This window comes from Miscanthus floridulus, chromosome 8, assembly GCF_019320115.1.
Source record: "Miscanthus floridulus cultivar M001 chromosome 8, ASM1932011v1, whole genome shotgun sequence".
NCBI classification, from domain to species: Eukaryota; Viridiplantae; Streptophyta; class Magnoliopsida; order Poales; family Poaceae; genus Miscanthus; species Miscanthus floridulus.
Genome location: NC_089587.1, coordinates 96705337 through 96731387, shown reverse-complemented (window position 1 = coordinate 96731387; position 26051 = coordinate 96705337). Strand labels below are relative to the sequence as shown.

The 26051-nt window shown below is 47.0% G+C and overlaps 1 pseudogene; it reads left to right on the top strand.

Moving 5' to 3' along the window:
- The first annotated feature begins 633 nt into the window (after positions 1 to 633).
- Positions 634 to 1475, top strand: LOC136473015 (uncharacterized; annotated as a pseudogene).
- Positions 1476 to 26051: the final 24576 nt, after the last annotated feature.

Sequence of the window (26051 nt, the reverse complement as noted above, 5' to 3'; positions counted from 1 at the left end):
TCACATAAAATGGGATGGGTAGATGAGAGAATAGGCTTTAAACACCGCTATCTGGACTACAATTCTTTTAATGCAGTGTTGTGTCATAGCGCAATAGGGCCTACATTGTTTTTGAAAGTAGCCTGACTGTATCCTGTATTCAGGTAAATGCAAAGCTATGCTTATTAAGGACTATAAATATTGCAGAAACACGTGGATGGCCAAGCATATACACTGCTAGTGCACAAGCAATGGAGAGCAGAGACATGCAACATGACTGGCAATGGAGAGCAGAGGCATGACTACAGGACTATCACTATCTTCACTAATCCACCATGTAATGATGTGATTATATTGGAATCGGGTGATTAAATGCAACTAGCTTGGGAACCTGGAGCTGGAGGCGAGCAAGGGCATCTAGCTGTTCCTTCCTCCAGTGGCAACTTGCCTGTTAATCAATCATCTCATGATCTGGATCAGATGCTCATCTTGCTGCCCTTCAACCGTGCAGGCGAGTTTGCCGCTCATATTGCAGACATGACAGCCTCCTAATCAAGCTAAGTTTGTGATGCTTCTTGGGTTTGGTGGCTTCTGTTGAAGTTCATCAGTTGGTTACACACATGAGAATAATCCTCGCTGTCTGCTGGTTCAGCTATGCGGTTGCTTCCACCTCTTTTGCTATATAAAGAGGAAAGCCAAAGCCCGGAAAATCACCATTGCCGCAGCCTGCTTTCTCTTCTCCATTCCAAGAAAAAAGAAGCTTCACAGCTTCAGCCTCCATTCAAATCATGGCTTGCCACCTTAGGTCCGCGAGCGTGCCTTCCAGCCCTCGCTCTAACAAAGCCAACATCGATGAACAGCTGCTGATCCTGAAGGCAGCCATCTCCTCACCTTCAGTGGCCATCAAAACCATGTTTGATGGTCTGAACAAGATCGTGAGCATCTACAGCTGCATCGACAAGCTCACATTTTTGCCCAACAATCAGCAGAGGAAGGCAGTGGAGGAGGAGCTCGAGCGCTCTCTTGTCCTGCTTGACCTCTGCAACGCCATGCAAGAGAACTTTGCAGAGCTCAAGGTCAGCGTCCAGGAGATGCAGCTGGTTCTCAAGGGAGGAGACAATGCGGCTCTTCAGGTCAAGGTTCAATCTTATGCCCGCTTGGCCAAGAAGGCACAGAAGCAGTTCAAGAAGATCAACAGCAAGGCTGCTTCTGACATTGAAGGATGCAGGGTAGTCATGTTGTTGGCTGAAGCAAGGGAGATTGCTGTGTCGATGCTCGAATCAACATCACATCTCCTCTCAAAGAAGATCGCGATGCCCAGTGCTAGCAAGTGGTCTCTTGTGTCCATGGCATTTGAGAAGAAGAAAGTTGTGTGCAAGGAGGAGCAATTGCAGGTGTTGGAGTTGGACATTGTTGATCTTGAGAGTGGAGTTGCGACTTTGTTCAGGACACTGATCCAGAGCAGAGTTTCTCTTCTGAACACTCTCACCTTGTAGATAGATCATATACCAACTCTAATCCCTGTGATTAGCATCTGCGTTTTAGAGGATCTGCTGATCATGGAAACAATTTTGATGTATTTATATGAGAGAAAGTGTACAAAAATATACTATGCTGGAAAGCAAAGTTTTGGGTCAATTTTCCTGCTGTCAATTTTATTGACTTGTTTTTTTTAACTTTTTCGTCTCCTGAGTCCTGACTGGTAAAGAAAAAGAACAATCACTGGAATGGGGCTACTGCAGTTGAAGTTTCTTCAGAAGGTGCTCATCATTATTGGTCCATTATTGGCCACCGTTAGTATTAACAATAGGCATAAGATCCTAATGAAGTGGATCTTGCTCCCCTTAACCGATAGCATGCCAGCTCCAGCAATGAGATTCGAACTCGCAATCAATAGTTGATCAGCAATAGATAAGCTGCCAATGCGTAATAAATTTGGACGGCATGTGGATCATCATGAAATTGCAGAATTCAGATTCTAAATTCTTAACGCACAGCAGGCAGGAGAAAAACAAACAGCATGACATGAAGCAACAAGAACGCCGCTGAAGTCAACTGTTGCTTCCCCTAGCATGCATCAACCAGCGTAGCCAACCGCTCTTCTTATTGCACACCTTGCTCTCCGATCTCGTGATCTGAATGTAACACTAAACTATGCACCCGTGCAGATGATTTTGCTGCCAATTATTGAAACATCCTATGCTTATCATAATCCCAACTGCAGCTAGAGATGACTCTAGAGGCTAGAGCTGAACAGGATGACTCTAGAGCTAGGATTTGCTGATGATCAAAACAATTTGATGAGTATATACGATAGGAAGTGTACAGAAAATTATCCAAGAGAGGCTAAGCTTCAGGTCCACGGTCCCTGTTGTCACATTTGATTACCTTATAATCTGTAGATATGTATATACTTGTGTAATTTACACAGAGCTTAGGGTTTTCTTTTGCTACTTTTGTATATCACTATATTTCTCCTTAGGAGCATTTGATGTGTCTAAGTGTAACATTTGATGAGCCTCATAAGAATAAAAAATATATATCAGGATAATTGCATACTTTAGTCAGCTTGATGAATTGAAATGACGAGCTATATATTGTAAATGGCATAATTCTTCATATGCAATTGGCTCTTAGCCAAATAACTAAAGAAAAAAATATATTGTCCTTGTGGGACACGCGTAAAGGAGAAGCAAAGGTTTGGAGTGAGAATATTATATTGTGAGCGTCTGCGTTGGATTGTGTAATCTCAAAAAAGACTCTTAAATGGTAAAGAGACCCTTAAGATCTCCATCAAATCTTGTGGATTCTGGAGGTGAGATTAGCATCTCATCGAGATCGTGAGATACTGAGATGGATCAATCAACAACCAGGTTGCTGTTGGAGGAATGATCAATAGCATTAGCATCGTATAGTTGACTGTGCTCACCTCCAGGCTCCGCGTTTGGTTATCCAGGTCCAATCTCGTCATGTCATTACACGGTGGATTAATCATTAATGACAGTCCTCATGTCATGTATTTTAGCTGTGCATTGCCTGCTTGTTTGCAGTTGCAGCGTACTCTCCTCAACCGTGCTCTGATATATGATCCACGTGTATGTGCATTTGTTTAGGGCATCAGATGTGTGGCTCCTGAATAATTGGCCAGATATATATCATGCTGTTACGTTCTGATTACTAAGTAGCAGAGAATCTGCGCGAGCGTGCATTGCAATATATATGTGCTGTTGTACACGCGTTGCAAGCCTGTGAAGGTCGGATGTTGACTCAGCCAGTGAGCCTACTACGGACTTGACTGCGTTCTGGATCTCATAGAATCATCGTTGATCTCCAGATGATGCTCATAAGTAGCCTGCGTGTGAATATAATATTCAGAAACCATGAAATTTCAAGCAGCAGATATCTGGAATTGGGGATAGTGGGGATTTTAGGAATATAAAGACTTGCAGAAAGCAAAGCTCGACAAGTTGTGGTGCGAGCTCATCTTGTTCAGTAGTTCAATATGACATTAGTAGAGGCAGCCTGTGAATGAGAATGACAACTACTAGTGATTAATTGCGAATTTTTTTTATAAAGACTAGTGACTGACAATGTTTTTTTATAGTAGTTCAGATGTCTGACACGTTTCAGTTTAAGCAGCGGAACACCGAGACGCTGTTTAGATCCACTAGTGCTAATAGTTAGCAGCCAGCAGAACAAAGTTGGCTAATAGTTTTTTATTAGCGGGGGTATTTTAGATCCTTCATTAGAGACCCGTCGCTAGAGACGAAACCATCTTCTCATAGGTCTCTTATCAACTATACAGGCCCTAAGTATATCCTCACCATCAGTAAACTCTGAGGGGATGAACCACAACGACTACTGGAACGGTCCAACCAGAAAGGGTATCAGGCTAGACAAGGCTTGCGGTTGGAAAAAGAACTCTGCATCGCAGCAAAAAGTTGCAGCAGCTGGGTAGCACTGCGCTGGTCCCCGCACGTATATGTCTGCGTTGTGGCATTTGATGTCATGCATTAAATGTAGACGAAAAGAAAAACTAATTGCACAGTTTGGTGGGAAATTGCGAGACGAACGTTTTGAGCCTAATTAGTCCATGTTTGAACACTATTTGCCAAATAAAAACGAACGTGCTACAGTAGCCCCAAAATCCAAATTCCTACAACTAAACACAGCCTTAGACGCGGACGTTAGTCCTGTCGGACACGGCATCCAACTCCGCTTCGGCCTCCTCTCTCGTAAAAAAACAAAATTCCCGAGACTCTGCCTCGCGTAGTGCAGACAAAGTTTATTGCCGCTATGAAAAGGCATCGTCCGAGTCTGAAGCGGGAACACGCTGTTTGTGTAAGTGCTGCAAGAACCTTCTACTGCACAAAGATAACGTGGTGAAATCTCACCAGGTCTAGTATGGTTTCGTCAAGGATTACATCGCCCGGAAGTTTCACGGGGAAGCAGAGGATCCTAGTGCCAGTGCATCTAGAGGAAACTCGTCCACAACGACGACGGTAACGGTGAATGCAGAACAACAAACCTCATCAGCAGTGTCCGGCGGCCACGACAATGCTGCTACTGGCGACAATGTAGATCGTGATTACATCACGATGGATGTTTTGCTACAAGACGCGGCTGACGACGGCGGTGGTGGAGGCGGCGATGATGGGGAGGATGGCGGTGAGCCTATGAGGGATCCTGAGGAAGCGAAGCTTTTTGAGTCAATCGCTAACCGTCTTGACCATGACGGCGTTCTGTTTGGGAGCCCGAGGTGGCTAGAGAATTTCAGAGAGATGAAGAAGGCGGCAATTGATTCCCTCTATAAGGACTGTCCGAAGCACTGGACGGCGCTGCGTTTTAACCTCCAGATGCTGATGCTGAAGGCTCGCCATGGCTGGTCCAGCACTAGCTTCAACAACATGTTACGTATCCTTGCTAACACATACCCAGAGGGTAATAAGGTGCCCACCAATCCTACCAGGCAAAGAAACTGATCCGGCCAGTGGCGATGAAGGTTAAATAGTTCCACGCCTGCCCTAACCATTGTATCCTATATCGGAGCAAGTATGAGAACTTGCAGAGCTGTCCGCACTGTGGCGCGAGTCAGTATAAGAGGAACTGCCGGTTGTTGCGCGGATGCAGACGACGAGAGAGGGCCAAAGAAGAAGAAGACGGACCAAGAAGAGTACCGCGAAGAAGCAGATCTTGTCTCCTGAGGACGAGGAAGAAGAGGGTTACATGCAAAGGAAAAGTCTAGGCCCTGTAGATGTGGTACCTGCCCGTGATCGATCGCCTGCGTGCTATATTCGGGAACCCCGAGGATGCCAAGCTGATATCCTGGCATGCATCTGATGAGCGCACGAAGGACGATGGCAAGCTACGGCACCCTTCCGATGGCAAGCAGTGGAAGTGTTTCAACGCCAGGTTCCTGGAGTTTGGTGACTGAGGCGAGAAACGTTAGGCTCGCGCTGAGTACCGACAGGATGAATCCGTTCGGTGACCTCAATAGCTCGCATATCACTTGGCCGGTCATCCTCACCATCTACAACCTACCTCCCTGGATATGTCAGAAGTGCAAGTATCTTTTACTAACCATGGTTATTTCTAGACCTAGGAAGTCAGGCAATGATATAGATGTGTTCCTGGAGCCGCTCATGGAGGACATGAAGATACTATGGGAAGGAGGGATCAAGATGATGGATGCATCCCTAAAAAAGGAGTTCACTCTAAAAGCCATCATCTTTGTCACCATCACCGATTACCCTGGTCTTTTTTCACTGTCAGGGCAGATCAAAGGGAAGTCAGGTTGCATAGTTTGCATTGATGGTACCTGCTACACTTACCTTAATGCATCCAAGAAGATGGTGTACATGAGGCATAGATGATTCCTCATCAAAAAGCATAGGTATAGGCAGCTACGCTGAATAAGTACTTCAACAACCAGGACGAGCCTGAAACTAACAAGCCGGAAAGGACGAGGTATGGGCAAAAGGTGTTTGACATGATGAAGGGCATAGACATTGAGTTCGGGAAGAAGAAGAAGAAGAAAGAGGAAGGTAGGACCACAACAAGGAAGAAGAGGAAGTGGGATAAGATGGAGGAACCACCTGCCGCCCCCATTCCTTTCAAGAAGCAGTCGTGTTTCTTCAAGTACCTGTCGTACTGGAAGAAGCTAGATATGCCCCTATGCCATCGACTGCATGCACCTCGAGAAGAATGTCTTCGAAAGCACCATTGGCGTACTGCTAGACATCAAGACTAAGATGAAGGATGGCCTAAAGTCACGGATGGATCTTATCAACCTAGGACATCAGGACCGAAAATTCACCCGACACCGACTGATGCAGAGTGGGAAAGTGGACCTTCCGGGCACGGAGCTACAACCTGACGAGAGAAGAGAAGAGGGCCGTGTGCCAGTGGCTTAGGGGTGTCATGGTGTTCGACCGGTTTCTCTTCCAACATCAAGAGCCTAGTCTCGATGAAGGACCTCACACTAACCAGCTTCAACGCATATGACTGCCATGTCATGCTGACGGTGTTCCTTCCAATTGTGATAAGGACTATCGGTCTAGAGTACTGTGAAGATGGTCATCACACGCATGTTCCTACTTCTTCAATTGCATCACACAGAAGGTCATCGATGAAGCTGAGCTTCCTGGCCTAAAATAGTTCATCACATAGACTCTTTGCCAGCTCAAGATGTGCTTATTGCCGTCATTCTTCGATATTATGCCACACCTGATGATGCACATGGTTGATCAGATACAGGAAACTAGGCCCCGTGTACCTACACCAGATGTGGACAGTACGAGCGGTTCATGTCGACCCTGAACAGATACATCCTTAACCGTGCCTACTAGAAGGGCTCTATGATCGAGGCATACACAACCGAGGAGGCCATTAACTACTAGCACTAGGTACATCTAGGGATGGAAGGGCGATTGGCCTACCTGTCCCTTAGCACGAAGGCAGAACCTCAGGAATGGGTTGCACAGGGAGGAAAGTATGTACCGATGTACATTACAAAATGGTGCAAGAAGCTCATCACAGCGTCCTCAATCAGCTAGTGGTCATGGAACCATATGTTGAGAAGCACCTAGAGGAGATCCGCGCCGCTTATGATGGACAACGCATGGAGGCATGGGTCCAAAAACAACACAAGATCAGTTTCACGTCGTGGATCAAAGAGCTACAGGACATACTCCGTGGAGAGTCAGATGAAGTGAGGCTTACGTCCGGCCCGTCCACCCAAATCACCATGTGGCAAGGGTTTGACATCAATGGATACAGGTTCCACATGAAAGAGAAGGACAAGAAGAGCACGACATAGAACAATGGTGTTTGATATGAGGGCATTGACGAGTCGACAGGGGAGACCAGGACATACTTTGGGCAGATTGAAGAGATATAGGAACTTGACTACGTCGGTGACCTAGAATTAGCTGTCTTCCGATGCCAGTGGGTCAAACCAAAGGGGGTTGTCATGGACGACTATGGCCTAACCAACGTGGAGCTCCAAAGTGTTAGCTACAAAAAGATGATCAGTGGGTACTGGCAAGCCACTGCGCACAAGTATCCTACTATGGGTTGCCCAAGGAAAGCAAAAAGCACGTGGTTGTGTTAGGAAAGCAGAGGATTGTGGCAGTTGATGGAGTCCAGAGCTTGGAAGAATACAACAACTACGCAGAGCTCTCGCCCTTTACCGATCATCTATGGAAGATCAAGTTGGTCGAGACCCACGTCAACAAGACCAAGATGATGCCCTGGTTCCACCCCGACGGTGAGAAGAAGACCGTCATGGGAGCACTTGCAGCAAAATGATATGTATGCCCACACATATATGTAAAAATGTAGTCAGTTATTAATTAACCAGAACTTTTATGTAAATGATTATTATTGTAATGGAACCATATATATATATATATATATATATATATATGACCATGGGAGATCGTAATCTGTACGTGTTAAGTGTTTGATTTTTAAAAATAATTTGATATTTGTTGAAAGGAATGAAACAAGTATTTCATTAACAAGTCCATCCTACTCTACCACTACTCCTACAACACTACTCCTCCTCCTCCTACAACACTACTACTACTCCTAGTACTCCTACAACACTACTACTACTACTACTACTACTACTACTACTACTACTACTACTACTACTACTACTACTACTACTACTACTACTACTACTACTACTACTACTACTACTACTACTACTACTACTACTACTCTACTACTCTACTACTACTCCTACACTACTACCACTTCCTACACTACTCCTACACTTCTACACTACTACCACTACTCTATTACTCCTACACTACTACTCCTATGAATTTTAAAAAGCATTACAAATTAAATATCTATTTTAAAATGTTGTAAAACAAAAATAACCGATGCATTTCATGAAATATAAAAAATTGCAAAATCTTAACCGAGGCGGGCGCCCTAAGCTGCCCGCCTCGGTTAATATTTACTGTGGCAGGCACCCTAAGCCGTTCGCCTTGGTTAATGGCTGCCTATATATACCCCTCCTCTCCCCCAAATTTTTCTAAGTCCTTCGGCCATTTCCAATCGACCCTGAAGGGCTGCCCATTTTTTCCGCCGCTGCTGCCATCGTCGTCGCCGAGCTCCTTCCCCCGCCCCTGACCTTGCATGCTCCGTTACCCACCCCCACCACCGAGAGCCTAGAGCTGTGCCATAGCCCCATCCCTGAGATCTCCACCGTGCCATCCGCCTGGGTGCCACGAACCCTAGATCCACCGTGCTGTCTTCATCTCCGGCCAGCCGCCGGCACGGTTGCCGGCGCCGCCTGCCCCTGCGTCGAGCAGATCCGCCCTGTGCCCCCCATTGTCATCCCACGCACTGAGGAGATCTGCCCTGGCCCACTCCGCCGCGCCATCTTCATCTCCAGCCAGCCGTTGGCACGAGTGCCCGTGCTACACCCGTCGTTGTCCCGTGCGCCGAGGAGATCCGTCCCGACCCGCTCCGCCGCGTCTTCCTAGACCCATCTCCACCGTCAAACCCTAGTGCCGCCGTCGTCCACTACTAGCGTGTGCTCCCTCTTCTGAGCCGAGCATTTCCGTCGGCTCGGTCTTCCCTGGCTTCTCCCTAGCTCCATCGTCCCTTGTACACTCCTGTGATGTTCTTGTTACTGTGTGATGCCTGTGATGCAAACTTTTTTTTGCCCAATTTGATGAACTGTTGCCTGTGATGCAATTTTTTTAACTATGGCAATGCCACTGCCTATGATGCCAATTTCATATTCAACTGAGCACTTGCCACTGTCTGAATGATTTATTGAGGGATTTCCACTTTCAGATGAATTTGACTAAATTAGGATCAATTTGAGATGAATTGGGATAAATTTATGATGAATTTTAGGTAAATTGGGATAAATTTGAGATGAATTTGACAAAATATATGTTACTTGTCTAATATGTTCTCTCTTCTATGGCTGCCTGTGATGCAAATTTGATGAAAATTTTGATGAACTGCTGCCTATGCTGGCTACTATATATACTCTCTACTACTCAATACTCCTACTCCTATTGCTCTTATCTTCACTTTTGAATTTGAGCACATGGCTTCTCTAGTGCTATACACCTTTAGCTTATATACTGCTACTCTTTTCTGGCTACTCTTCTATGCTTCGGGAAGCCCTTCGGGGTCGATTTGAATTGGCCGAAAGGAACTTAGCCCTTCAGGCTGCCTACAACAACTACTACTCCTACAACAACAACTACTACTAATCTATACTCCTACAACAACTACTACTTAACTACTGTTGCCTGCTATTCTCTATTTTTTTGCTTATGTACTGCTGGTGTTGGCTGCTGCTCTGTGCTACTCCTATAAGTACTCTACTCTACTACTTTTTACACTTGCACACCTCCTCCATTCCTCTCTAGTTGCTTGCTGTGCTATGCAGCTACTCCTACTACTACTCTCTACTACTACTCTACTACTACTCCTAGTACTACTACTACTACTCCTGCACTACTCTATAATACTACTACTACCTAACTACTGCTGCCTATACACCTCCTATATACTACTCCTCCTCCTATATACTCCTCCTCCTCCTCCTATATACTACTACTACTCCTACAACTGCTCTATACTACTCTATGCTCCTATACTCCTATTGCTACACTTCTACTACTAATCTACTCCTACTGCTACTACTTTTGCCTAGCTGTGATAACCGTACGAGCTGAGAAATCTACTCGTTTCCAAATGCAATTCATTTCCCAGCCATACGGTTATCACATCGGATTTACTCTGGTCTCCTATATCTACTGCTACTCCTATACTACTAGGCGGGCAACCTGGCCAACCGCCTCCGAGCCCCAAATGGAAACATTGTGCAAAAGATTTTCTACTCCTACTCTACTACTCCTACTCCTACTTTACTACTCCTACTCCTACTCCTACTCCTCTACTCTACTACTACTACTACTCAACTCTACTAATGGGGCTACCAGTTGGGGCTGCCTGCCTCGGTTAACCATTTTTGCCCGCCTCGGTTAAGTTTCCTGTACTATGCTTTCATTGAATTTGAGCTTCTCTGTGGTATATGCAATGATGAACTGTTTAAACTTTTAAAAATATGCTGAGGCAGTGACATTTACAATGATGTGAACCCTTTTTATGCTGAGGCAGCGGCTATGATGATCAAATGCCCCTCTACTAGTAATAAGCTCCTAAACTAGGATGGCTTGTATACAAGCAACCAGTTTAGAAGCAATGTGATGACAATGGGCCGAATCTGAGCCAACTATGTACATGATTTTTCTCCAAATTCTTAAATTTTGTACTTTTCTTCACTTTTTGTATCCCTACACCCAATGTATATGAAAAAGGGATGTAATCTTGTTTTCAAATGAATATATATAATTAATGATTTCTTTATATATGTTTTGAGATGAATATAGCATTGTCTTTATATAATTATGAAATGTTAATATAACTCTCTCTTTGTCATAGCTATCAATGTCGACCGAGGCTGCTGAAAATTGATGCGAGGATACTCCTAATGCGAGCGATGATGAAGGCTCATCATCAGACGGGAGCACCTCGTATGAGAGTGAGGATCTAACACCGAGCCCGGTGAAGAGACCTTGTGGTGAGCAAGAAGATGATCCGAACTTTGATCTAATGGGCGAGGCACGAGGTTCTCGCATGGAGCCATGAGTGCCTCAGGAAGGTGATACCGAAGGCTCAAGGCACAATGTACGTAGATGAAGCAGTGCACATTAACTGACACAACGTTTGAGTTCTTGTCCTCAATAGATACCACTGGTGCCACTTTGTTTGGGTACCCCGATGATGAAGAAGGGGTGGAGGAGGAAGCACTCATTCCCTCCTTGGGCACTTCTTCAACTGCAACAACCGGTAGCAAGAAGAAGACAGACTTGAAGAGGGGCCAACTAGGAGGCACCAGATTAGCAAGAAGAAAGTGCATGCAATACATAAGATAGGGCCAAAAAGAGAGCCCCTAGAGCCAACTACCATCATCGGCACCTTCAGCAACCAATGTTCCTGTATAGTCTGGGAGAAGGTGCCTATCACATATGCTAATTAGAGCAAAGTCCCCAAGGACATCAAGGGTAATGTGTGGGGAGAGGTGAAGAGGCAGTTCACGTATCCAGCGGAGGGCTATAATGAAGACAAGTACAGGGGGCATGTGCTGTTTGTTGCAGGCAAAGCGCTTCGCAACTTCAGGTCCATGATTAATAGGGACTATGTGCAGACTAGGAGGACACCATTCGAAGACTACAATTTCATCACGCGTGATGTCTGGGAAGAGTTTGTCACGAAACAATCGACCGAAGAATCAAAGGCCAAGGGTGAGAAGTTCTCTAAGCTCGCAAAGAGGAACAAGCTCCACCACCACCTAGGCATGACAAGGTATGCCACTAAGACAGGGAAGTGGCAATAGGAAGAAAGGAAGGCAGCTAAGGTCGAGTAGCCAAATCCATTATAGGGCATCGATGAGAGGTCACGTAACTACATCTATGCCCACAGGCCAAAAAAGCTAAAGGAGGACAGGACAAGTACAACAAGCCGAAGATCGAGGAGGTGGAGAAGAGGATCTTGGAGGTCTCTATGGCCAAGAAGAGCGGGTCATTCCAACCTCACCGAGAGAGGGACGTATTAACTGAGGCGGTGGGAAACCCCTAGCACTACGGCCGTGTATGTGGTGTCTCCTTGAGGCAGAGCTGGAAGACCATGGAGTCATGGTAATCCGACCAGATCACGTACCACACAAGGTAGAGGTACAAGGAAGGGCTCATCTAGAAAGGGCATGATCAGACAGTCAAGGACATGATCTTGGGGAAGATACAAGATGCTTTCATGAGCACCGACCCTAAGATGGTGGAGCTAAGGACATAGATGTTTTGCCAGGCTAGCATGCTGCTACCACAGGGTCAAGCAGCCATACAAGGGCAAATGGTGTTGAGGACCGAACAATTCACCAGGTACTCGGTCGATGACATCGTTGAACCAACGAGCTGGACGCTCTAGGTGCCCTTCAGTAGGGCACAAAGGAAGAAAGGATGTGGCCATAGGAGTGGCACTGCCGCCTGAAAGCGGTGTCATGTACGGTGGCAAGCCGATCCCACCCAACTATGCCTAGGTGGACGTGATGTGGACCAACTCAGAAATTAATAAGGATGAGATCGACATTCCCACTAAAGAGCGACATTGTGTTGGACATGCCAACGCTGGCGTCACACCCCTCATAGCCATTGTTGTCTCCCCTAGGTGACCAGATGATGATGATGACAATAGTGATGATGACAACGGCAATGCTAGTGGCCCAGGCAGCAGTCCTCCAGCTAGTCCGCCTCTTGGCAACAACAATCCATAGGGAGGCATAGGGGGTAGCACTAGGCGATGTGACACCACTGCCTACAAGTGGTTCGAACCAGGGCTCAAACCAATGTCCTTCCCCACTGAGGAAGCCTCCAGATGAAGAGGAATCCATACCCCCAAACCACACCAAGTCAAGTTGGGTGGCCTATCAAATAGCCGACGAGCACCCATACTCAACTACGTTTGAAAGGTATGCTACTAGCAAGCATAGTCAATCTATAATTCATTTGGAGATGATAGCTGCTTTTTTCACTCCCTAACATCTCAAGTCTCAATGTTGTAGGTCAAAAACACCGCCGTCATTTTGGCCCTGGCCGGATGATTGCCCCGAAAACTACGTGCATGGGAAGTTCATCTTGACCTTGAGCAACCTCCTTGAAGAGAAGTGGGAGGTAAGGAGGTTTCATCGGTGGTACATGGAAGCAGTGAAAGTGGGCCTAGAAAACTTCGTCATTAAGATTCTAGCTGAGTACTTCCACATGCCCATGGATGGTCAAGTCATTATAGATTTCCACTACATGTATAGACTACTACGGCAAAAGGACATCGACGTTGCCGAAATCACCTTATTTCCCTTGTAAGTTCATTACGACTTTGACACCTAATGAGATCCTAACATATGGGTATGTTAAGCCTCGGGTCCAATGGTTCCCGACCGAAGAAGACCCCCTGACCGACCCCTTCAGGATCACCGGGGGGCTCGAGGGCTATGTCCATCGGGCATGCTCACGCGCACCCTCTGACAAAGAGACACGACCAATATTCACTTGGCCACGACCTCCACCTATGGGAGGCTCGCCTGAGCCCGAGCCCCGGGCACCCGATCTAAAGCGCATCCTAGCCCGACCCTTGGCTCCTGACCAACTAACGAAGCCAACCAAGGCCCAGACACAAGAAGACAAGCCCTAGGCTACCGATGTTCAAGGGTTCCCTAGCACCGCTCCCTAAGCATGGCCCTACCAACTGGTCCCCTGACAGGTTCATGTTCGGGGCATGACATAAGAAGATAAAGCTTTCCCTCGGCCTATAGGGGCTTGGGGGCTTCTGGGCCCGTGCATCAGCCCCTAGAGCCAACCTCTTTCATCACCAAGAAGACTCAAGAAGGTCCACCTAGGGGATGCCGGCCCAAGCCGACATAGCCTGACAAGTAGAGTGTCAAAACAGAGCAGCCAGATGATGCCCAAGGCTTCTTTGGCTCCAAGACGCCACCATGGTCCACCGCGCACTACTGCAAGACCCTATTAGACTCCGACGCATGTAGACCATAGACTAGTTCCCCCAAACCACCATGTACCCGACCTATCTCATTATATAAGGGATAAGGTCAGACCTAGGAGGGGAGAGGATCCTAGCTTGATCACCAGACACTCTATTCCATTCCATCCGCCTCTGCTCTACACAGGGAGCAAGGCAACCTAGAGAGGGGCACCAAGAGCTCCTCCACCGCATCATGTCATCTTCCTCCTCTCCAATGAGGGGGAAGGCTCCACCAGTAGTGAGGCAACCTTAGGATTAGCACCAAGCTAACCCCCTACCAAATCTCTCTTTACACTCTGTTGTAACCCCCCAATTTTGAGTGCTCTTGAGTATAAGGATCATCAGCTGCTGGACATAGGGACCAAATTAGACCGAACTAGGATAAACATTTGCATCTTCTCTGCATGATTCTTGTGTTCTTGAATCCACCTGAGCCACCAGAGACCCGTACTCTGACACTGACTTGAACAACTATGCTTGTTGTAGTTTTGACCGCGTGACAGCTGGCGCACCAGGTAGGGGGCAGCATTAAGTGTGATTCTAGCTCTATGGTCGCTAGAGCCACTAGCCTCATGGCTCGAGCAAGCGGCGCCACCCTAGACGGTGATGTCTGCTTCCCAGGTGAGTTCTCCGTCGTCGTCGATGCCTTCGCTCTAGGTCAGATCCTCAACTTTGGGAACCTGGCCTACGTCGTCAACTCCTACGTCGAGCTTCGTCCACTCCATGGGGCTACACTGGTGGGCAACGAGCCCCCGGTGGTGCCCCCACCGCTAGGACTTCTGGGAGCAGATCTCGAGGTTCTGGCCTGCCAGATCTGGTGTGGTTGAAAGGTCCTAATATGGCTAGAGGGGGGTGAATAGCCTATTTAAAAAATCTACAAGATCACTAGAGCAATTTTTATTAGTATAACAAACGGCATAATACAATTTTGCTCTAGCTCTACATGGGTTGCAAGACACCTATCCAAACAATTCTAGTTGCTATGATCACTAGGCACATAAGAAGCTATGTTACTACTCACTAAGAGCTCTCAAACTTGCTACACTAAAGAGCTCCACTAGATGAACTTAAGCTACAAAGCAAGCTCTCAAATCTAGTTACACTAAAGAGCTTGCCTCAACTAGTTTGCAGGAAAGTAAAGATGTGAGTGGAATGTTTATACCATCAAGTAGAGGAGTGAACCAATCACAAGATGAATACTAATTCAATCACCAGGAGAATACCAATGGGCAAGAGATAAGCATTTTTTCTCCCGAGGTTCACGTGCTTGTCGGCACGCTAGTCCCCGTTGTATCGACCAACACTTAGTGGTTCAGCGGCTAAGAGGTGTTGTATGAACCTCGTCCACATAATCAGACACTACAAGAACCTACCGACAAGTGAGGTAACTCAATGACATGAGCAATTTACTAGAGCTACCTTGCGGCTCTTCACCGGAGAAGCTGCAAGACCCCTCACAATCACCAGAGCCAGCCACAAACAATCACCAACACATGCCTAAGCTCCTCCACTGCTCCAAGCCGTCTAGGTGGCGGCAACCACCAAGAGTAATAAGAAATCCACAGCCAAAATGATCCCTAAGTGCCACTAGATGCAATCACTCAAGCAAATGCACTTAGAATCACTCAATCTCACTTTGAATTAGCAATCAAACAAGAGAGATGAGTGGGAGAGAGTATGCTCAGCTCACAAGGACGTCAAAGATGTCAAATAGCTAAGAGAGACACCTTGGAGCTGGCCCCAACTATTTATAGAGCCCTTATAAGAATAGGGCCATTATGCTCAAGAGGGAGCTCTCTACGTATGGACTAGACGCGCCGATCAGGTTGACTGGATGCACCTGAGCCCACGTTCGGTCATAGATCCGTTGCCACGTGTCCTCACTTTGAATATTGCATGTTCATCTCTAATAGCTAATTCCTGATCACGTGAACAGTTAAGTAACATCCAGACTCAACGCTAGGAGTGACCTGATGCAGGAATTGTAGCGTCCATTCATTTCCAGAGAGGTTCCAGAGCCAATAAATACTGACTAGACGCGTCCGACAATCAACGACCTGACACGCATGGCGTCCGGTCCTCATAGGCGCTCACTCACCGCGCTGGCGTCAGCGTACGTCAGTCTTCACCTGATGCGCGCCCTGCATGTCCGATCGTGCTACCACGCCACCTTCCAACAAATGACCGGACGTGTCGGTGCACCCAACCCCTAGCATCCGATCACTACTGCTCAGTCTTGGTCAGTCAACGTGTCACGAATATAATTGACCAAACTCGGCGGCCAGCGTCTTGTTAGGACATGGCCAGCATCCAGTCACTGAGCAGCTTCTCCTTTTCTTTTTCTAGATCCGCAACCGCTTCACCCTTGCTTCCAACTTGCTATCCACAAAGTGTAGAACTTGTGTGCACATGTATTAGCATTTTTCAAAGCATTTTACAAGGGTCAAAGTTAGCACACTAGGTTCCTAAATGCATATGCAAAAGTCATGTCACCTAGTGGCACTCGATAAACTGTTCAGGCAGAGATTTCCCCTCTTTATAGTATGACTATCGATCCGAAGTGCACTTACACCCTCTATGGTGTCTTAAGTGCCAATACAAAAACCTATCATATACCTTTGCCTTAATAATCTCGGTTTTTGTTTTTCTCTTTCTTCTTTTCCAAGTTGAGCACTTGATCATCATCACATGTGGTCATCTCATCATTTCATGTGACCATCACCATCTCTTGAGTGTCACTAAAAGGATCAAGATGCCCAAGAGGGGTGGTGAATTGGGCTAATTCTAAATTTCTTTGCAATAATTAAACTCTACGGTTAGCCCAATTAACCCCTTATGCCTAGAAAGCATTTCTTTTGATCTAACACACAAATGTTTAGCACCCTAAGTTCCAATCCTACTCTAGCATGGCAATTCTAGGAATGTAAATGACAAGAATTGAATTGCTCAAAGTAAATGCTCAAAGTAAAGAGAGAAGGAGGAACACGGTGATATTTTGCCAAGGTATCGGAGAGTCACCACTCCCCACTAGTCCTCGTTGGAGCACCCACGCAAGGGTGTAGCTCCCCTTGATCCACGCAAGGATCAAGTGCTCTCTAAGGGTTGATTCTTTGACACTCCGTTGTGGTGAATCACCCACAACCGCTTACAACTTGAGTTGGGTCATCCACAAGCACCGCCGGATGATCACCAAGCTCCCAATCACCACCAAGCTGTCTAGGTAATGGCGATCACCAAGAGTAACAAGCATGGACTCTCACTTGACCACGACAAGCCTAATGAGAAGGGTGGATGCACACTTTGCTACTCTTGATCTCACTAATGAGGGCTCTCTTTGGGATTCTCAAATCTCAATCACCTCACTAGGACCTTGCTCTTCTTAGCACTCTCAAGGTGTTTCTCAGCTGTTTGAATGAGCAAAAAGTACCCCCACACACAAATAGAGGAAGTACTTATAACATGGGCTAAAAAACGAACCATTATGTGCCTCTACGGGATGACCGGATGCTCCAGTCATGTTGACCGGACACACCGGTCAGTTCACCCCGAACTCCAGTGTTTAAAGTGTGACCGGACGTAGGCCAGCGTCCAGTCAGCACTGACCGGACACGTCCGGTCGTGATTTTCCCTCTCTGAAACCTAACTGGAGTCGACTAGACGCTGGCCCTCAGCATCCGGTCACTTGACCTCTCAGTGTCTGGTCGACCAGACGAAAACACCTTGGTCAAATGAACTAACCAGACCCTGAGCCAGCATTCGGTCACACCGAAGCCAGCGTCCGGTCAGTATTTGACCCTCCATTCACTTCCAACTTTCGAACGTACGTGAATGAAGTTTGCTCCAATGGATCTAACGGCTTTTTAGGAGCTACCTAGTGCTAGGATTAGCAAGTGTGCACCACACCTAACCCACTAGACTCACCTAGGTCAAGCTACCCGTCCATACCCCCTTAATAGTATGGCCAAAGGAAAAACAAAGTCCTAAACTACTCTAAGTGTCTCTTCAACTCCAATCGACACTTAGAACTAGTCCATCCTTAACCTTGTCGTTTATCCTTTGAAAACCGAAACGATTTCCATCATAGGGGCATGACCACCATGATAGCCCAATCGATTTCCATTACCATGACCTAACTTAATTGACTCTGCAAAACACATGTTAGTCATAGTAATCATGTATTGTCATTAATCACCGAAACCCAACTAGGGGCCTACATGCTTTCAGTCACCATGCTCCACACTTGGATTGCACCAACCTAGCTCATATCACAACTCATGATGAAGGTTAGTGCTAGGTTTCATCAATTATCCAAAACCAAACTAGGGCTTTCAATCTCCCCATTTTTGGTAATTGATGACAACCTATTTATAAAGATATTCAATGAAATATTTTTGGATTCATATTGCTTGCCCAAGCCTATTACCATGTGTAAAGATTATGGACAAGTTTCATCAACCAAAATTGGTAGTATTAGCTCCCCCAACATATGTGCTAAAAGTTTGGATTTGAAAGCTTGCACATATGCATGGATTGGAAGTTTGGGAGAGTAATAGCTACCAAATGATGCTAAGGTGTAAAGAATGGACCTTTGAAGCGTGATACCAATCGGAGTTGCCATTTGAACACCATCCTTAGCACCATGATTTGCTAGATACTACTTGAAAAATAAAGACAAACTAGATACCTTGTGAGATCAACATTAGAAGAAAGGTTCTAGTACCAGTTGTAAAAGGTCAAGGTATATCTAGCTATCCTATGCATGCTAGTTTTCGTTGCATCAATCATTTTCTATGATCTGGCATACACCATGCAAGTATGCATAGGGAGTTTAGAACTTGTGCCATGCGAGCAAACATATGTAATGCACATATAAATGCAACATACAAGTTTATAAGCTTATGAGCTTGCTGCCCCTACTTGTGTGCTTCAAATTTTAATTGATCCCCTTATAGTGTTATTTCATTTGTTTGCTCTCCCCCTATCTCTTACTATCTTTGTGAATTCTCTCCCTCTTTGTCAACAATTAGCACAAAAGGTGAGCTCAAATTTTAGATAGGTTGGGGTGAAACCATGTGAAGTGCAGACCATTTTCCCAATTTGGTTCAATCTAGATCACTTGCAAAAGATATTTAACTTAGTTTGATCCAAGGGTAAGTTTCTTCACACCTTCAAATAAGGGTTATCATGCACCATGTTGAGTTAAACACTTATAGCTCATATTCTAGATTAAACACTAGGTTCACAAGCCCACAAATATGTCATATGCTACCACTAGATTATTTCAAGCATACAAGCAATAGTGGTACCATAAAAGCGTCAAATTCATTTGATTTTCATGAATGAGCCTAAGACATGTGAGGAATAACTAGATACACTAAACAAGTCCTTAGCAATGGATGAATGACATATCAATCAACTATACCTTGCTTTGCTTGAAGGAGAGGCATGTCATATATGGGGGTGCATCAACACATATTGGAGAAGTCAAGTATGTTCAATTCATTCCTTAGCTTGCAAAACCTCTTCTCATGAAGTGGCTTGGTGAATATGTCGGCAAGTTGATCATCGGTGCCCACACTCTCAATGCAAATGTTCCCTTTTTGTTGGTGATCTCTAATGAAATGATGGCGGACATCTATGTGCTTTGTTCTTGCATGTTGAACTGGATTGTTGGTAAGCTTGATAGCACTCTCATTGTCACATAGCAATGACACTTGTTTGAATTTGATTCCAAAGTCACTCAAAGTAGCCTTAATTGAGCACAACAACTACTAGCTGAAATGTACTCCGCTTCGACGGTTGAAAGTGCTACACTATTTTGCTTCTTTGATGACCAAGCTACAAGTGATCTTCCCAATAGTTGACATGTGCTCAATGTGCTCTTTCTCTCTACTTTGCATCCCACATAATCGGAGTCCGAATATCCAATTAACTCAAATCTAGCTCCTTTGGGATACCACAATCCAACATTTCGTGTATGCTTCAAGTACCTCAATATTCTCTTGGTTGCCTTTGAATGACTCTCTCTTGGTGAGGCTTGAAAGCTAGCACACATGCATACACTAAACATCACATCCGGCCTTGATGCGGTCACATAGAGTAGGCTTCCAATCATAGACCGATACATCTTTTGATCCACCATATTGCCACTAGCATCACTATCCAAGCTTTCATTTGTCCACATTGGTGTACTAATAGCTTTAGCATCATCCATTTCAAACTTCTTGAGCATGTCTTTGATGTACTTGCCTTGACTCATGAATATGCCATTCTTCATTTGCTTGATTTGAAGACCAAGGAACTAACTAAGCTCTCCAATCATGGGCATCTCAAACTCACTTGTCATCATCTTTCCAAACTTCTCACAAAAATCTTGATTGGTTGATCCAAAGATAATATCATCAACATAGATTTGCAGAGGAGGAAAAAGCGCCCATGCTTCCCCTTTTATAGGCGAAGGGAAAGCACAAGTTACAAAGGAGGAAAAAGAGAAGAACGATAGGGAGAAGAAGGCTTCTAGGGTTGTCGGGTCCTTCTTCTCCTTCATGCGGGTCTCGCCGATCCTGTAGATGTCAACAGGGATGGCTCCATGTCATGGCCCTATTCATCACTAGCACCATGCGTAGGCATCATCTACTGGTCATGGCGTTCCACTTTGTCCCAGCGGATGTCATGGTGAACTGACGCGCCTGTCAGTGTCCGTACGAGGATTAGGCAGAACAGCACCAGCATGCCCAACACTGTTCTTAATGTGAATCCCTAGGTATGGCCCATCATGGCCACGGGTTACATCGAGGCGTGCCAGCCTCTTCCTTGGCTTTAGAGTTTTGACCCAGGCCCATACGCTTGGACCTAGAGTGGTTGGCGGTGGTATGGGTCTCCGTTAGACGAGATGGAACCCACGTCCTTGGGATCAGGCGAGACGGAGCCTGTACCCAAGGGGTTGGGCATGATGGAGCCCGCGGCCTCGAGGTTAGGTAAGACGGAGCCCGCAGCCTTGAGGTCAGGCGAGACAGAGCCTATGGCCTTGGGGTCGGGCGAGACCTTTTAATACATCTTGAGCCATCCGGGGAAGTCAGCGTCGATGTTAACTTCCTTGTTTTGGATATCTCTAATATCGATACCTGACATTACTATTTATGATCTGCTGTACCTGGCAGGCTGCATATTGTTCACCTAGGACGGCAAACAATGGCGCCCACAATACTATTTGCATTCTAACGCGTCTGGCAGGTTGTATAGTGTCTGTCTGACATGGCCCGACAGCATCGTCCTATAGGTGCGCAGGGCATAGCAGGGTACGGTCCTCGGTGTTGCGGTTGACTTGAGCACCTTACCTTATCTGCTTTGCCTGCAGCCCCGGCCCACACCGAGCGGGCATCCTCAGTTGGTCGTTTGAAGTTGGCCCCGACTGTGTTGGTCATGAAAGAGCGGTGAGCAAAGGTCTGGCATATCCTTGGTCAGAGGAATTTGGTCTATAGTCGGACTACAGTCCCACCATGGCCAGGCCTTCCGATCGGGGCTGTGACTAGGTCTCCTGGCTGAAGGTCCTGGTTAGGGACTAGATCGTGGTCTCGGTATATCATTGTGTATCTGGGCTAGCCCAGGTGCGTGCTATCGCTACGCCGCCTGCTAGGCTGAGTATTGTAGGGAAGCGGGTCTATTGGGGACCCCAGATTTATGAACCCGACAAGAGCCCCTGAGCCCCTTTGGGGCTTATGTGAAGCTGTGAAGGGGCTATCGAGTTTCCGCATTTGAGGGCGCATGGGAGTATTGTACATCATTGTCACTTTGTAATTCCTATGCCCATTGCGCTGTGGAGGCAGGCTATTATTGGAACTTCAGTGTTTTCCCCCTTGTTTGTTGTACCGCGTAGGGTAACCGAGTAGGATTTAGGCGCCCAGCCTCTACGGGAAGAACTAGCAAAGGTTGCGGAGGCATGCCAGGGGGATATTGGTGCCTAGTCCCTAGAGAGGGGACTAACAAAGGTTGCAAAGGTGCACCATGTGGATATAGGCACCTAGCCTCTGTGGAGAGGGCTAGTGAAGGCCGTGGAGGCATGCCGAGTAGACATAGGCACCCAGCCCCTGAGGGGGGACTCGTTGGTAGTCCATCTTCTACTAGGTGTAGCCCCTGAGGCTATGACTGACTGGTAAGTTGATCAGAGGCTAAGCACCTTGGTGCTCTTTCCTGGGGCCAAAGACTCCTATGTCCCTACCGGTCGAGGTGTTTGCCAGTGTTTGTCCCGACCATGACCTGTGCGGTCGATCGGATTCCTAAGTCAGGATCAGGCGGCCTGAGCCCCTAAGCCCCATTAGGCTTGGTAGGGGTCAGTCGAGTTTCATGCATCACCCCATTTGTGGTTTCCGCAACTGGAGGGGTTGAGCTAACGTCACTTGCCTCTATGGCTCAAGTATCGCGCTCAGTGAGCTCGCTAACGGGTATGTCCGAGTGGAATCCATTTCCATCATTCATAACATGGTCAGCATAGCCCTCATGTGGCATTCCACTGCTCCTTAACCCACCTCTCAGCAGATGCCCTAGTCATTCTATAGACCGACTCAGGTGGCCTATTGGCCTCCCCTCGATGGAGATTTTGTGGACATGGCTCGAGGTTAGGATCAAATGAGAAGGTCGAGATAACCCTGTCCCCTTCTAAGTAGGTCAGGCAAAGGCCACTAGGGCTCATCTGCATTTTCTCCCTTGTCTCTGTTTGACATAAGGCAGCCTCGAGCCCTTCGTGGGCCGACCTTCGAACCCTAGTCGGTCGCCCCTCATGTTGAATGAGATGACTACTGCTTCGTGACGTGATGCGAAGTGTTGTGATGCAATAATTGCATATGTGATGCTTGGATGTATGAGATGAATGGATGGACGAATATATGACTGAGTGTATGAATGCATGTATGAGAATGGATGAATGAATGCTCATGCACTAGAAAAGTAAAGTGGGGGTTGGTAAAGTTACCTTGATGGCTTGAGCGATGGGTTCAGAGAGCTCTTATCGAATATGTCTGAGTGGAATCTAGGTCCATTGTTCATGATGGAGTCGGCATAGCCCACATGGGGTATCCTACTGCTCCTTACCCATCTCTCAGTAGCAGCCTGAGCCATCCGATCGACTGGGCCCCTCCAAACCCTTCCTGGGAAGGAGGAGGGTCATTTGCGCATGGTTGTGCCTCATTTCCTATGCCGGGTTGTGGTAGTGGTGGGCCCTACCTAGGCCATGTCCTATCCCAAGAGCGGGCGATGATCCCATTGTTGGTTGGTGCTATGATGGCTGGATCTTCCAGTGGGTTAGGGGCGACCCACGAGCTAGAGTGGCCTCACCCCAACAAGCCAGGAAAAGCCTAGTTCGTTCTTCGCAACAAGGAGGAGGTGAAGCTTTGGCACCTGCTCAAGGAGAGAGGGTTGTTGATGGGGTTCAATCTCGCCCTTACTAAGGCAAAGCTCAAGGAGGCCTTAGAGAGGGTTGAGCTCGTCCATCATGCCATGACCATTGACCTATCCCATGTTGCAGAGGCAGAGAACCAATCCTTTTTCCTAGTTCTGGAAAAAGGATGACAAGCTCAGAAGCAAAGGAAAGGAAAAACTAAGGCATCAACCAAAGGCATAACAGGTACAAACCGAGGCGGGTGTTCTCTAGGATGGAGAGTCCTTCCTCCTACCGGGTCACCTTCTCAAGCAGTCGAGCCTTTGACTCCTCTGCCCTAAGCACTTGCCCCTAGAGTGCGAGCACTTCCTGATCAACCTCCAATCAGGCCTTCTACTCCGCCTTTAGAGCGTCCAAGGACTTCTAGAGCGCCGCCTCGGTCTCCGCCAGGTGGACCTTCACCACGTTGAGTCCCCGCTCGGTAGCAGTCGCCTTGGTAGCTCAGTCTTGGGACTCACAGTGGGTGGATTCTAGCTGACACTCAAGCTCGTCGACCCACCGCAACATCGCAGCTTCCCGCTCCATTCGACCGTGTTCCTCCCAAAGGAAACAAGACTTGCGGATCGATGTCACCTCTAACTTCTGTAAGGCAAGAAGTGAGCACGCTGAGACAACCAATGGAAGACCAAGGAGTTGAGGACAAACACTAAAACATAGAAGGCTTACCTCGATGATGCATGGAAGGTCAACTAAGACCACCTAATGGACGAGCTCAACCTGCTCCAAGGCCTCCTTGAGCTTCGCCTTGGTTTGGGCAAGGTCGGACTCCATCGACAATCCTCTCTCCTCCAAGAAGTGCCAGAGGGCCACCTCCTCCTTGTCACAAAAGATGAACAAAGCCTTCCTTAGGTCACTGAGGTAGGGCCACACCAGCTCATGGGTCACCCCCAACCCGCTGGAAGATCTAGCCACCGCAACATCATGCGATGACCGAACCACCGCCAGCTCCTGCAATGGTGGGATGGCTGATGACTCCACCCTAGCACCTACCTTGCTAGAGCAGGGGATCTCCACTACCTTGACCCCATAGTCCATCGACAGATGTTCTGCCTTCGTCCTAGCCACGTCACCTCTCGACACCTCCAACTCTAGCTAGGAGGGCGAGCCATGCATCCCTCTGCCAGGCGAGGTAGGGAGCCCGGTCTCCCTCCTCTCTTCCACCATGACTGGTTGAGGGGGGTCGCAAGGGTCACCTCTGACCCAACCTCAGCCATCACCATGTGATCGCCGCCATCACCACCGCCATCGCTGCCGCCGTACTCACGACCGGCCAGGAGGGCGCAAGCCCTGGAAGGGAAGGTCGCACTGCTGCTAGTCTGCTTTCCCCACTGCTCATTGTGACTTGATGTAGGATGGGTCTCCACTCCTCCTACACAGGAGGCAGGGCGATGCTCAGTCCCATCAGTCCCCAGCCACCATCGAAAAAGTACAGGTCAGTCGTGCTCCAAAAACTCAACTGTGAGATCAAAAAAGAACATAGATACATACCTAGTGTGGCAGAACCTCTTAAGTTATAGGGCCCACATGCACCTGTCACTGTCCGATGACCTTTGACATTTATGCATATGTTTCCAATAACTTAAAAAGACTATCGGGTGTCCTCGGGGAACCCCGAATCATCCACGATTTCTGAGCAGGATCACGTTACAGAGTCAATGCAGTATTACAACATTTATTCAAATATCAAAACCAGAGTAAAAACAGCGGAAGTCTTACAATAACATAGTTTACAAACAGTTGTTTCAAACCTTACAAACTAAGTTCCATAATTATTACAAACCATAGTAGTAGTAGAGTGGCATAACTAACATATACTTAACACACAAAATAAACATCCTGCCCAAGGATCATACATTTAATTCTCATCGTCAGAATGAACGATAGTCATACAGCACGATCCAAAACAGATCTGCTCATGAGGCTCACCTGCAACAAGGGGTCAACGAACCCTGAGTACAAAGGTACTCAACAAGACTTATCCGAAATCTTAACTGATAAACTCAGTAATGCAGGCTCAAGGATTCAAGGTATAGCTTTAACAATGATCAAAGTTCTTTTGCGTAAAAGCTCTTTTAACAACATTCTTTATATAGAAAACTTCTCTAGAATTATATACAAAGCTGACACGATCCGCACTGAGATCATGAAACTTCATATCCAACATCTTCACAAGCCTTATTTAAGTTCTGGTTATTAATTCTACGATGATGAACAGTGAGTTGAGTCTCCATAACCGAGGAGCAACGACGATTCGAACCGATTAAAACCCAGCTGGGGATTCCAGACCACACGACATATGCAGGTCCCCGACCTACATATACCAACCTACCCTCGGATCCTCTAAAACAAGAACAGGTCCGCGCCACCCGAGAACACAGTACTCCACCATTCCAGCCCATGGCCACGTGGGTACACGCTATTCCCGCCATCTCTCCACTCCCAGTGCGCGAGTAGCCATTCTCGTAATAGAATTGCCAAGTTCAGGCTTACCGGAGTATGTGGT